This window comes from Gopherus evgoodei, chromosome 2, assembly GCF_007399415.2.
Source record: "Gopherus evgoodei ecotype Sinaloan lineage chromosome 2, rGopEvg1_v1.p, whole genome shotgun sequence".
NCBI lineage: Eukaryota > Metazoa > Chordata > Testudines > Testudinidae > Gopherus > Gopherus evgoodei.
In genome coordinates, this window is record NC_044323.1 from 73,746,024 (window position 1) to 73,759,013 (window position 12,990).

A 12,990-nucleotide genomic window follows, 5' to 3' on the forward strand; every position below is an offset into this window, starting at 1 on the left:
AGGGAAGGAAAGCCTGGGAGAGGCAATGGTGGGGGAAAGGGTTTACTTTCCTTGTGTAAGATCCAAGGGGGTCTGGGTCTTGGGGTCCTCGGGAAGGTTTTTGGGGGACCAGAGTGTACCAGGCACTGCAAGTCCTGGTTGGTGGCAGCACCACAAGATCTAAGCTGGTAATTGAGGTTAGAGGAATTCATGTTGGTACTCCATCTTTTGGATGCTAAGGTTCAGAGTGGGGAATTATACCATGACAACAGCTAGGACTAGATTCTGCACTGTTATATTTACACCAGTGCAACAGAGAGAAGAATTAAGTCCTTAGGTTCTTAGGCCTGGTCTACACTGGGTGGGGATCGATATAAATTACGTAACTTCAGCTACGTGAATAATGTAGCAGAAGTTGATGTACTTAGATCGACTACTGAGGTATCTTCACTATGGTGAGTCGACTGCTGCTGCTTCCCCGTCGACTCTGCCTGTGCCTCTCGCTGAGCTGGAGTACAGGAGTGGACAGGAGAGCACTCAGGGATTGATTTATTGTGTCTAGACTAGACACGATAAATCGATCCCTGCCGGATCGATTGCTGCCCACCTATCCGACCGGTAGAGAAAACATACCCTTGGAGTTTGAAATTCTTTAACTTGGTGGCAGGGATGGACATAAAGAGTTCTAAAGACAAAAGTATTTGAATAGTTATGTGTGTAGGATATGTATTATATATACCTACATTTTGTAGTGTTTTTTTTGTGGGGTGGGGGGCGGAAGTTGGGTGTCCATCTTGAGAAAACTTGCAGGGGCCTGATTTTCAGAAGGTGGATGCTCAGCTCTTAAAATCAGGCCTCTGTTGCTGGAAATTGAGAATCCGAAAACTGTCAGTATCCAAAGTCATTAGTCTCTTTTGAAAATATAGGCCATAATTCATATCATTTGTGTGTTGCATGAAACAAATATGGACTTCTTCTCACCCCCAGTCTCAAGGGGCAACAGTCAAACTTTGTCCCTGCATTTTCAGTGTTACTCTCTTGTACACAGCCACTATGCCACAGGTAAGAAATAGAATAATTTTTTTGTTGCAATTCACTTCAAAACTGTTGAGTTCAATAAGTTATGAGATATTGAGTATAGATGACTATGTAATTATGATACATAGGTAATAATCACAGTGTTCAGTTAGGAATAAACTTTTTGGATGCAGATCCAGCTTGCAACAGACTAATCCATCCAGACCTGATTTCTGACAAGGCGTTTTTTCCATTAGCAAGGTACGCTCGTGAATATATGCAGACAGTTTGGATGATGTTGGGTCTTGCTTGTATTGGCAAATTTTGAAGATTGGAAATGTGATTAGTTTCCACTTCAGAGTGTTGCTGGGAAACCCTATTGCTTGTCTGACTTGGACTACTGAAATTAGAATTTCTTTGCCTACCACAGAGGCTTGGCTTTGTGAACTGGACCTTACATTCATTTTTGTGAGAGGTTAGAGCAACGTCTAACCTTTTCTCCAACCTTTTTCATCTGGCTGGCAGCGGACAACAAGCCACCGAGGACTGTGGCCGGCGGACAACCATCTGCCAAAATGCCGCTGAGAAGCGGCCACATCGAGGTGTCACTGCTGAAATGTCACTGAAAATCAGCAGCATTTCAGTGGCGACTCCTCTTGATGTTGCCGCTTTTCGGCGGCATTTCGGCGGATGCTTGTCCGCAGGCCAGTGTGCAGGTGAAGATAGATGCCCCAGCAGGCGCCATGGCATCCGTGGGAACTGCATTGAGGACCACTGGGTTAGAGTTTATTTTTCTGGAGAAGGGGAGGAAAGGAGTAGTATCACAAGGGAAGATGTGAGGAGATGTTTCCACCCATTGTGATCTTAAGACTTTCTTGGGACAGACTGTTATAATGTGAAAAATCTCAAAATAATTTCTTTGGTCAGTAAAAAGTGTGTAATTAGAAAGATCAACTGTAGATCCATATGGCTGAATAAACTCTTAAAAACACTTGGCAGTGCTATCAAAGAAGAATTGGGAAAGTGTTGTTGCCAAAGGGCATTTCCTAATTCCCCTCCCCCAATTTCCCTATTAGCCCTCCTCTGCCCAGGGCCCATATTGATACTTAGTGAAGATGATGGGATGCAACACTACTGCAGGCTTCCCTACAGTAGAGCCTGGCCAGTGTCAACCATAGTTTTAGTTATATGCACTTACTCAACAGTCCTGTCACAGGGATAATTTCTGTCCCTCTAGGGGCCACCTGCTCCAGACCATGACCCTTGCACCTGACATATCAAGACCCACAAAGAAGAGCAATTCCTAAGCTTGTACAACACCGTGGTGCTGTATATTTAAATGCCCAAGGACACCTTAAGTAGCACTTACTTCCATATAAATGAGTGGCTTATTATGTTCTCTTACAAGAAATGTAGATAAGAAAATGTGTGAAATACTTAGTAGATCTTAGCTTGATGCTATTCATTGGCATTGCTCATTCTCTTTTGTAATAAAGAGGACCAAGTTCCATTAATCATTCAAACACTCTCCAGGTGTTGGGACAAATTAACCTGTTGGTTCCTGCAGTCAGGGTTTTGAAGCACAGCTTACATTTGTTGGTTGATCCATGACTGACAGCACCAAGAGTTTTTTTTATGATACATTTGCCCAAAGCTAGCATGTCTGCAATTTTATTGATCATGTTTCTCTTGGGAAAATTAAAGCTATATAATGACTTTAAAGTTAAGGAATACACTATCCATTATTATAAATGGAATTTGCTCACCTGCCTTGTGTAGTGTGAAAATGCATTACTAAAACTGAATTGTTGTATAATCATTAAAATAGAAATATTGGAACTATTCAGGAACTATTTAGATTATTCAGTAAACTGAGTAACTTGCATATCAACATCAGACATTGAGGTGGATAAAATATCTAGTTAATTATTTAATGAAAACTGAGCCAGCTGACATTGCCACTTTTTGATTATGCAGCTAGAGCTCTTTCTCCCTCTCATTTTTTTTCCTTCTTTTTTTTATCTGAAGTTGCTCATTTGTTGTTTTGACTGGTTGGAAGACACATAATTGAGATTAGGATGCAAAGTCTGGTTGGATAAATTAGACAAATCATGGATTATATGATTTGGTATAGCCTTCCATGTGAAGATGAAGAGTATGCTGTCTTATTATCTGCAGTCTGATTTTTGTGAGAAAAGAAAATCAGTGTAATTTGAGAACTTCATTTCAATCCAGCAACAAAGCTGCAGGTAGAGAGAGGGAGAAAATCTTTATCCTCTGCTGCTCTATTTATTACCCAGAATATTAAAATGCCTGTATTATAATAATGTTTAATATGGCCATTCTGTTTATGTATGTAGTTATTGTGAATGGTATTGTCCGTATTGTGTTGGAGTTTTATGTGTATAATTGAGATTCATTTTGATTGTTAGTGTCTAGTCTTATGTGTCGTTATAAATTAGCTTTTTTCTTTTGAACATTGTTATTGAGAATACAATGCTGAATCTTTATAGTACCACTTTATGCAGAATAGTTTCTATTTTACAAATACTGAGTCAGCCCCATATATTTCCAATGAGCATTTACTCTCATCCCATTTAACTATGTGAATTAACAGAACCTCTAGAGGGATTATTGTTATTGAGTTTTGTTCCAACAAGCTAGGCAAACAGAACAGCTATATGTAAATTACAGTTTGAAGAAATTGGACCTAGTTCTGTTGATTTACTTCTGATGCTTTTAGGCCTATCTCTGTTTAACTAATTAAGAATTTTTCAAGGAAATATGAGAGCATATTATTTATTAATGAACATTTAGATATTCTAACTAAATGATAGGACTTTCATGAAGACTTGCATAAAACATAATTTAGGGAGGGAACTTTTTCCTATTTGATTTCTCATGTCATTTCAACCCAGTTAGTCACAAGAAATGGGTCAGACTGCTAGCTTCACCACCGCAACTTAGGTGTTTTTTTCTTTTTTTTGAGGGGGAGGGGAGAAAGAAAGGTGGGGGAATAGAACAGCTTTTACCAGGACAAAGAGAAATGAAATCACTTTCAATGAAAGAAAGAGGCCTCATTATAGCCACCAACAGCAGTTATTGACAGCTACACTTCCTATTAACAAGGAGCATTTAAGAGTTTGGCTGTTGGATCTTTGGACTTGATCTAATTTGCTAGCATTAATTAGTTTCTTTTGAGCACAGACACTTGGTGTTCACAGCTATAGATTTGGAGGACTAATTAGGATAGAAAATTGAACAGAATGGGGTAAGGCATTAACCTTCAGCCATTACCAGCTGGGGCTCTGATAAAGACCACAGAGTCCAAATGCTCCCTATTCATGCAAAGAGTACCCTAATGAATATCAATTTCAGCCAGATTGCCGTATTCCTACCAGGACTGTCTTCATTTTGATTCTTTTACCTTCTATCATATTTTAATTATCTATACCTAATTATCTGTATTGATAGTTTAATGCCCATAGATGACACATTTGATGTCAGATTATTTACATTCCATTTATTAAATCTTTCATTTCAGCTTTCTTAAGAAGTTGATCTTGGATTATAGTTAAGAATCAGAATCTTACATAATTTTCTGCCTACACAACATACATACTGTAAGTTTGGCACTGTAAATAGTTAAGCCATCATGTTAACAACTACCCTTTTACTAGAAGGTATTATAGCCTGAGACATTGCTCTAATGTATTTGCATTAATGCCCTGGGCAGGAACTCTGACCTAGCTGGGTTAAACAGTAAATTTCTTATGAATGCATTTTCTTCTCAGCTTTTGCGATGATATACAAACAATGTGTTGAGGTGTTAACTTGGAGATCCAGTTTCAGGAGGGCAGTTGTTCTTCCAGGTCGTAGACTGATTAAAAGTGCCTGGATTCTGGCAGAACTGATGCATTTTTATCCTGTAAAAAGAGAGGGAGAAAATACTGGTAGTTGTTTGGTTTTCATAACTTTCTCCAATGGTTGGATTGGTAGAAGGCATAAATATCAGAGATGGAGTTAACAATTACTAAACAGTGAAGGGAGATTGAGAACTGGGGAAATATTGCTTTCATTTTACTCATTATTCCTGGGCAGCCATCTTAACTCAACTACTCACACAGGCTCAGCAACTACTTCTATATTGATGATTCACAGGTCTTGCTTCTCCACCCTGATCTTCCTGCTTCTGTCCAGTCTTTCAATTCTGACTGTCTTTCTGTCATCACTTGGATAGCTCACCACTACTTTAAATCAACGTGGTGAGAGCTGAGGGCCTTGCATTTCCCCCTAAATCACTTCCCTTATTTGTCCATTGTTATTGACAATGCTACCATTGCTACACAGCAACTAGACAAGTGCCAGCCAGCTCAGACTGCAGGGCTATTTCATTGTTCTGTAGACTTTCAGGCTTGAGTTGAAGCCTGGGTTTTGGGACCCTCCCATCTCGCAGAGGGGTCTACACCTCCATGTGAAATTTTATAGGGGTCGGCAACTGAAAAAAGGTTGAAAACCACTGTCTTGTACTAAGGAATGCTCTTGTGGCCAATTAAGTCAATTTTAGGACAGCTTTGCACAGTGGTGGAGTGATGCAAAGCTGCCTGAGTGTGCTGGAGGATCTGTTCCATAGTGTGTGTTTGTTTGTGGTGGTTTTTTATTTGTATTACCGTAGCGCCTTGGAGCCCTAGTCATGGACCAGAATCCCATTGCTGTAGGCACTGTACACCTACACAACAAAGGGTTTGCAATCTAAATATAAGACAAGACATCAGATATCTATAGATAGACAAGGAACTACAAAGAAGCATTGAAACACTGTTGGTCAGCATGATAGGAAGTGGTCTGGTTTCAGCACCCCAGTGGCCTAACCACTGTCAGGTTTATTTAGGCATCACAGCAAAGGAGGGTTTTAAGGAGAGATTTGAAGAAGCATAATGAGATAGCTTATATACAGTGTTGGCTAATTCCTCATAGTTTCCTTTCTCAGAAATTTAGTACTTGATTCAGGTCTTGTTTATATCACTGGTAGTCAGTTGTCTGTCACTCTTACCACTTATTTGTGAGTACATGCTTGGTTTTCTTTCAGGGTAATTAATATTACACCTTGCATTGGTGGGAATAGAAATCTACAGATACTCTGACATATGAAGCATATGTCACATATAGCAACTTTGCAAATAACATTAGAATAACGTGTTACTATGGAATAGCTGCACATGGTAATGAATATTGTTAATGAGTGCTTGCTACAGTACTATGGAAATGCAACATATGACTTCCACAGTAACTGCTATCTTAACTGCATCTGCTTAACCATGTAAAACTGTTCCTTGGCAACTTTAACAGTAATTCCCCCCTTTCACTCTACATTCAAGAATAATGCAGTTAGTACTTTGTAAATAAACCTAAAATTTCAAGAGGTCATACTATATTCCTTATGTATCTGCATAAATATTTACATACTGTATATGTTATTAATATTACCCTGGGGTTACTTTCACACTGGAAACAAGTTACTTTTCTCCTGTTGAAGTCAATGTATCTGCTGTGGAAATGATTTGTTTCAACACTGGAAAATTGACTATGCTTTTGATCAAAAGAGCCATTGGTTAAGTGATTCTTATAGTATAGTCAAAACTACAGACCAGTAGCAGAAGGGCTCTCAAATAGCTAACAAGTTGATCTCATAAAGCAGGTATAATGCACCCAAAGTCAGACTAGAAATAAAAAGGATGCTTCCATCTACAGCTTTTACCTGAAAATCTTGGGATTCTTGGGTACCCAGAAGCATCAACTTGATTGTGAAACCTCTCTTACAAAAAGTGGGCCAAACTCTCAATAACAATGGGAAGACACTTCAACATTACCACCCTTTTCAGATGTTTCTGCCTCCCCACCAGCATCAGCTACCACAGCAATGAAGCCATAATAGAGCCTAGATAGATAAATAGATCTCATTTTCATGTAGACTGAGCCGTGACTGTAACTCGCTTTCATTCAAGTCTTAGGGCTGGTCCACACTAGGGGGGGGGGGAAATCGATCTTAGATACGCAACTTCAGCTACGTGAATAACGTAGCTGAAGTCGAATATCTAAGATAGGATTACTCACCCGTCCACACCGCGCGGGATCGATGTTCGCGGCTCTCCGTGTCGATTTCGGAACTCTGTTGGGGTTGATGGAGTTCCGGAATCGATATAAGCGCGCTCGGGGATCGATATATCGCGTCTAGATTAGACGCGATATATCGATCCCCGAGCAATCGATTTTAACCCGCCGATATGGCGGGTAGTCTGGACATGGCCTCAGTCTCCACTAGACACACACAAAGCAAAGAGACTCCACCATTCAGGTCAAGTGAAAAAGAACTGAGCTGTGTGTCATCCACTTACTGATAGTATTTCAGCTTGAACTGTCTCCAATCTTTCCCCTGCAGCCCATTTCATTTAACAGGATGGATGACCCAACAGAACCCTGTGGAATGCCATATTATAGAGCCCTTGGGGCATTTAAGTAATTGCCCAGCATCACCTCTGAGATTGATTAGGTAAAAGAAAAGATTGGGACTAGAATTGGTTGGGATTTTCTTCAGGAATTATTTTCCTGTGGAAAATCCAGTTATCTCAAACTTGAAAATTTGATTTTTATAGAAAATTTTCAAACCTCCACCAGGACAATAAAAATGAAATATTTCATTTCAGGCCTGTTCAACCCAAATTGGAATATTTCATGTCCTGAACTGACCTAAAATGCTTGGTTTTGAATCAGTTCAAAAAACCATAAAACTGCATTCCTTTGTGTTGTGCATTATTACACGTCCCTGGGCACATTATAGGAAATATAATCTAGCCAGGGACCTTGGCCCATAGGAGAGAATAGGAGTCAGAATTACAACTCCCATCAGGCAACAGGGAAATGCAGTTGAGTTCAGCAAACTGAAGTGAAACATTTTTATTCCACGAATGTCAGATTATTTTGGTTCTGTTGAAAATGTTGAAATGTTTCAGTGTTTCTAAATTGACAATTTTCAGAATTTCTGTTCCATCAAAAATTTTGACATTTCAACTTTTTGTTTAATTTAGGGGTGTAAATAAATGCAAAATACTGGAATTTTCTGTGGGACATAAATCCTGAATTTTGTGCCGTCTAATTGAGAACACTGAAGGGTAAGGCCATCTACCCCTTCTAGGGTCCCAAAATGCTTGTCCTTCTTCACATAGTACTTAATGGAGCCCATGGCAATGAGATAGCTACAAAACGTAATGGTTTATTAAGAAAATGTGTTCTATATTATTGACTAAAAGCCCATTATACTCCCATTTATAAAAACCCCAAATACATTTATCATAATCATTGTTGTAGTTATTGCTGTTCATATGATACAGTAGATGTATATGGCACTTTTAAGAAAAATAAAAAGACAGGTCTCTGGTCCAAAAAGTGTACAGTCTTTCTCACAGGTATGATGGCTAGTCAAGGTGGGGGAGTATAGAGAGGACAAAGTTTACAGGAGTACAAGATCCGTGGGAGCGTTATGATGCATAAGCATATGGTTAGTTCATCATTTTTTTATAAAGAATATTTAATTTTTTTAAATTAAGATCAGAAGACTCGCCAAAAATTAAATAGAAGGAACTGAAGGAGTGCAAGGCTAGGTGGTGCACATAATCAGGATGGATACCACCAGCTTGGGGAGGGAGTGTGACAGGAGGTGTGGAGTCATTTGGGTGAAAAGGAGCCAGGGACTGCCAAGTTGGCAAGATGGCGTGAATGAGTGGGGGAAGTTGGTCAGACAGAAGTCGGGCTGTGAGGGTGAGGTATTACAATATTGGAGTGGGAAGCATGAAAGATGATTTTAGATATTAGATAAATTTGAAGGAAATGATGCAAAAATCAGGTTAGCCATAAAAGAGGAGAGGTTGCAGAGGTTCAGATGACTAAGGCAAGAACCTGAGGTTTCGTAGTAGGAATAGGGAGGAAGAGAGAGATTTTGGGGAAGATGAAGGAAGAGCCCAGCAACATCTGACGTTGATAGCAATAAGAGGGTATATAGAGAGAAGAGTCAGTGTTGGTGAGAAGTTGTCCAAGGTTGACTGACAGGAACATGCTGTTATCAATTATAATAGAGAAGGGACCAACCTTTTCATCTTAAAATTATGAGTTGAAACATAAACATTTCATAAAGTTTGGCATGTTTGTTTCCCACTCTGATTTTCAGTTTCAGGACATTTATGATATACTCTTTACCAGATGAAATGGCACACACCTGTCAATGCAGTCCTCTGTGTGGGTTAACTGTTATTTCATATTTATGCCCAGCATCTGTCAAAGAATATAGTTACTACTTCCATTTTCTCACTTGAATGAAGCCATTTTAACAGGAAGCAGTTCTGTTCGTCTCTGATTCAGGAAGGTGCTTAAGCATATGCCTAACTTTAACCATGAGAACGGACCCATTGTGGTATTAAATCAATTAGATTGGTCACATCCTTAAGTTCAGATATATGCTTAAATACTTTGCTAAATTGGGATCTTAGTTTATTTGGGGAGGATTACTAGCCTATACTCATTGATATTGACACTGTTCTTTAGCTTGTACTCATGTTACTCGTGGACTTCTTTATGTTGATCTGTGTTGATGCCTAATTTTTGTCAAAGCAGCAAAGAGTCCTGTGGCATCTTATAGACTAACTGATGTTTTAGAGCATGAGCTTTTGTGGGTGAATACCCACTTTGTCGGATGCATTTTTGTCAACACCTACTGCAAGAAGAAGAAAATAATTCTGTGCAAACGATACAAATTTAAGTTTTTTGCGTATCAACTTTTATTACACATAATTCATGGTCTACATACTATGTTAGTGTATTAATCTTACAGTTAAAATTTGTGGATGAATATTGGTGACAAACAGTTAAAGACAACAGGTAGGACTTTCAGAAGTGCTCAGGATCGTCCTAATTGTCCATTCTGCTGTTGATTTCTGTGGGAGCAGAGTTAAGCCAATTCAGCTTGCTTTGGAAGATCCTGCCCTGCGTTAGTATGATATGCTAATTGAACAGGGTCAATAACTGTGTATGTCTAATATCTGGATTGCAGTATTAAATAGACTTAAATGCTCTGCAGCATGTTTTAACAGGCAACAATTTCCTATATTGAGAGTAATGTCCTTACAAGTTATAAAAATTCCAGTAGTAACAGATAATAGTAGCAAATCCCTGTTCTACTTTACTGCTGCAACAGAAGGCCCTCTTCTTTTAAAAATATCTTTTTGTTATTCCATTATCAAAAGAATGAGCAAATGTTTTATTTTAAATAAAACAGTCAGTATTTCGTTGGGGGGGGGGGAGGTGGAATATGAAGCAGCTATGATGTGAAAATAAGTCAATAGAAATACTTTTAAACACTCCTGTGCACCTGGAGGGCTCCCAGTAATGGTCTGAATGAAAAACAAAAATTTAAAAGAAAAGTTTGGGACAGTCTGTAAAAACATCAGAAATTGTTCATTTATTTTTGCAGGATAGCTGCTGGTGATGTTACTGCTCATTCCCCACTATGGTTTAGGAGAAGCATATGACATTGTGACTTTAAAATAGAGAAGTTTTAGCAGGATATTTGAATTCGTAGCCTGCAACTATTAGGCTTCAGTTACTTTTTTCAGGCTTTGGGGTAGTAGTTTTATGTGTGAATCTGAACTCTAGTCAAAATAATTGGTAAGGGCTACAGTGAAAACTACCTCCCTGCTCACACCCCCTGTTAATCTTTGCCATCCCTTGTTCTGGTTTCCTCCTTCATTTCTTCCTTCTCTTTGCTTTTGTCTAATATTTTTTTTAAACAATCCTTGCTAACATATATAAACTTTCTTGATAGTCTTCTTTCCATTCATCTTGCTGTGGGGGGGATGATGATGATGACCAGGTATTTCATTTAGATCAGTGGTTCCCAAACTTTAACAGCCCGTGAACCTCTTTCACGAAATTGTGAAATCTTGTGAACCCCCTCCTAAAAATGAATATTTCCAGGGATTTAAGTTTAAAGTTCCTCAGTGTGATGGTTGCGCTTGCTTTGCTTTGCTTTGCCATGTTAGTCTGGATCTGTAAAAGCAGCTGCTTTTGGAGAAGAAAAAAGTCTCAGGTCTGGTAACACAAACTGCTAACAACCAACAAACTAGAAAATGAGAAGATTCACTCAAGTCTCACTGAAGCAAAACAGCATTCCAGAGACAATGATAATTACTGAGGCACCTTAACACTGCTACACTGGCCACAACGTGCTTCTGCCTGGTTTTGATCACAAACAGCTTTACTTCCGCCACAAGGGTTCCCTGCGAGGGACAAATTAGCTTGGCCCATCCCCCACGTGCAGCATGGCCCCTGCTCACTCTGCCCTCGTTGCCAACTTCCCCTGTCCGACAAAGACAGGGGTCTGAGCAGCCACCTGTGCATGTGGGGTCTCAGCTGCCGGTCTGCCCACCGTGGGGCTCAGGCTACTGGCCCCACGCCAGGGTCTGGGCTGCTGGCTCTGCACTCTGTGGGGCTTCGGCTGGATGACCCCGTTGAGTGCTCCGGTCCACTGAGCGTGCGCTGCAGGTCCCGCTGACTCCCTGGGCAGGGCTGCCGGCCCCAACTGCCCAGCCCAGCTCTTCCTGGGGCTCAGGCTGCCAGCCCTGTGCGGAGTGCTAGGGATCGGGCTACTGGCTCCCCTGCTGACGGGGGCAGGTCTCGGGCTGCCAGCCCAAACTGCCCGGCCTCGCTGTCCCTGGGGTTCGGGCTGCTAGCCCGTTACAGAGCACTGGGGTTCATGTTGATGGCTCCCCTGCTAACAGGGGCAGGGCTTGGGGTGCCGGCCCTGCACGGAGCGCTGGGGTTCAGGCTGCCGGCTCTCCCGCTGATGGGGGCAGGGCTTGGGTTGCTGGCCCCAACTGCCTGACCCCGCTGTTCCTGGGGCTCGGGCTGCCAGCCCCGTGCAGAGCGCTGGGGTTCAGGCTGCCGGCTCCCCTGCTGACGGGGTTCGGGCTGTTGGCAGGGCCGGTGCAACCATTTAGGCAAACTAGGCTGTTGCCTAGGGTGCCAAGATTTGAGGGCACCAAAAAGCGGCGTCCCCAAAAATTTTTTTATATGGTTGCAGCCGCTGCTGCTGGAGAGGTAGTCTGAGCTGCCCGCGGAAGCAGCTGCCTGCAGCCGGCAGCCCAGGGTGCCCCCGGGGTCAGCGCGCCGCCGCGGCAGCCCGGCAGCCTAGGGCGCCCCCGGAGTCAGGGTGCCGGCCTGGCAGTCCAGAGGTTCGGGCTGACGGCGGCTGCGCTGACTCAGGGGAATCCCTGAGCTGCAGGCAGAGGCTCAGAATCCCTCTCCCTCCCAGAGCAGGGGCTCCAGCCTCTGCAATTTTTCTAGTTGCCGGCGGTGGCGCCGGCGGCTGGGCAGAGCTGCGCAGCTCTGCTTAGGGCACGTGGCAGGGGCCCTGCGACAGCGGCGCAACACCAGGGCTTCGCTTCTGGAGGAAAGCCGCAGTTATCCCCTGGCTCAGCCTCCACGTCAGCCCCAGCGAGGGGCACGGAGAAGAAAAGAGCCTCAGCAGTGGTCTGGTGGAGCGGAGGAAGAAAGGAGGACCCCAACGCTCATGCATTTGGCAAGGTAAGCAAGTGCCTCCCCACAGGTCGGCCTCAGGTGCCTGTGCTCCTGCCCTCTTGGTCCTTGGCTAATCTCTGCTCCTGCTCCCGCTCCCCTTGTGCCTGGATGGCTGGAGAGAACAGCAGCCTGCAGAGCTGAGCTGCCCCAGTTCTCCCAGGCACCCGCTGACCCCATCCCCCTCACAGCCCTGACCCCCAGCTCCGAACCTAGTCCTTCTGAGCTGGAAACCCCCTCAAACCCATCCCCCCCCACAGCCCTGAACCCCAGCTCTGAGCCCAGCCCCTCTGAGCTGGACACCCCCCTGACCCTATCTCCCCACATCCCTGAGCCCAGCCCCTGTGAGCTGGGCACCCCTGAACCCAGAGC

The 12,990-nt window shown here is 42.6% G+C and overlaps 1 long non-coding RNA gene across 1 annotated transcript; it reads right to left on the bottom strand.

Annotated features, from left to right (window-relative positions):
- Positions 1-4,603: 4,603 nt before the first annotated feature.
- On the bottom strand, positions 4,604-9,702 carry LOC115645830. The gene is made up of 3 exons (XR_003998838.1): positions 9,608-9,702; positions 6,282-6,286; positions 4,604-4,922 (listed from the first exon to the last, which is right to left on the bottom strand). It is a non-coding gene; the product is annotated as an uncharacterized LOC115645830 (long non-coding RNA).
- Positions 9,703-12,990: the final 3,288 nt, after the last annotated feature.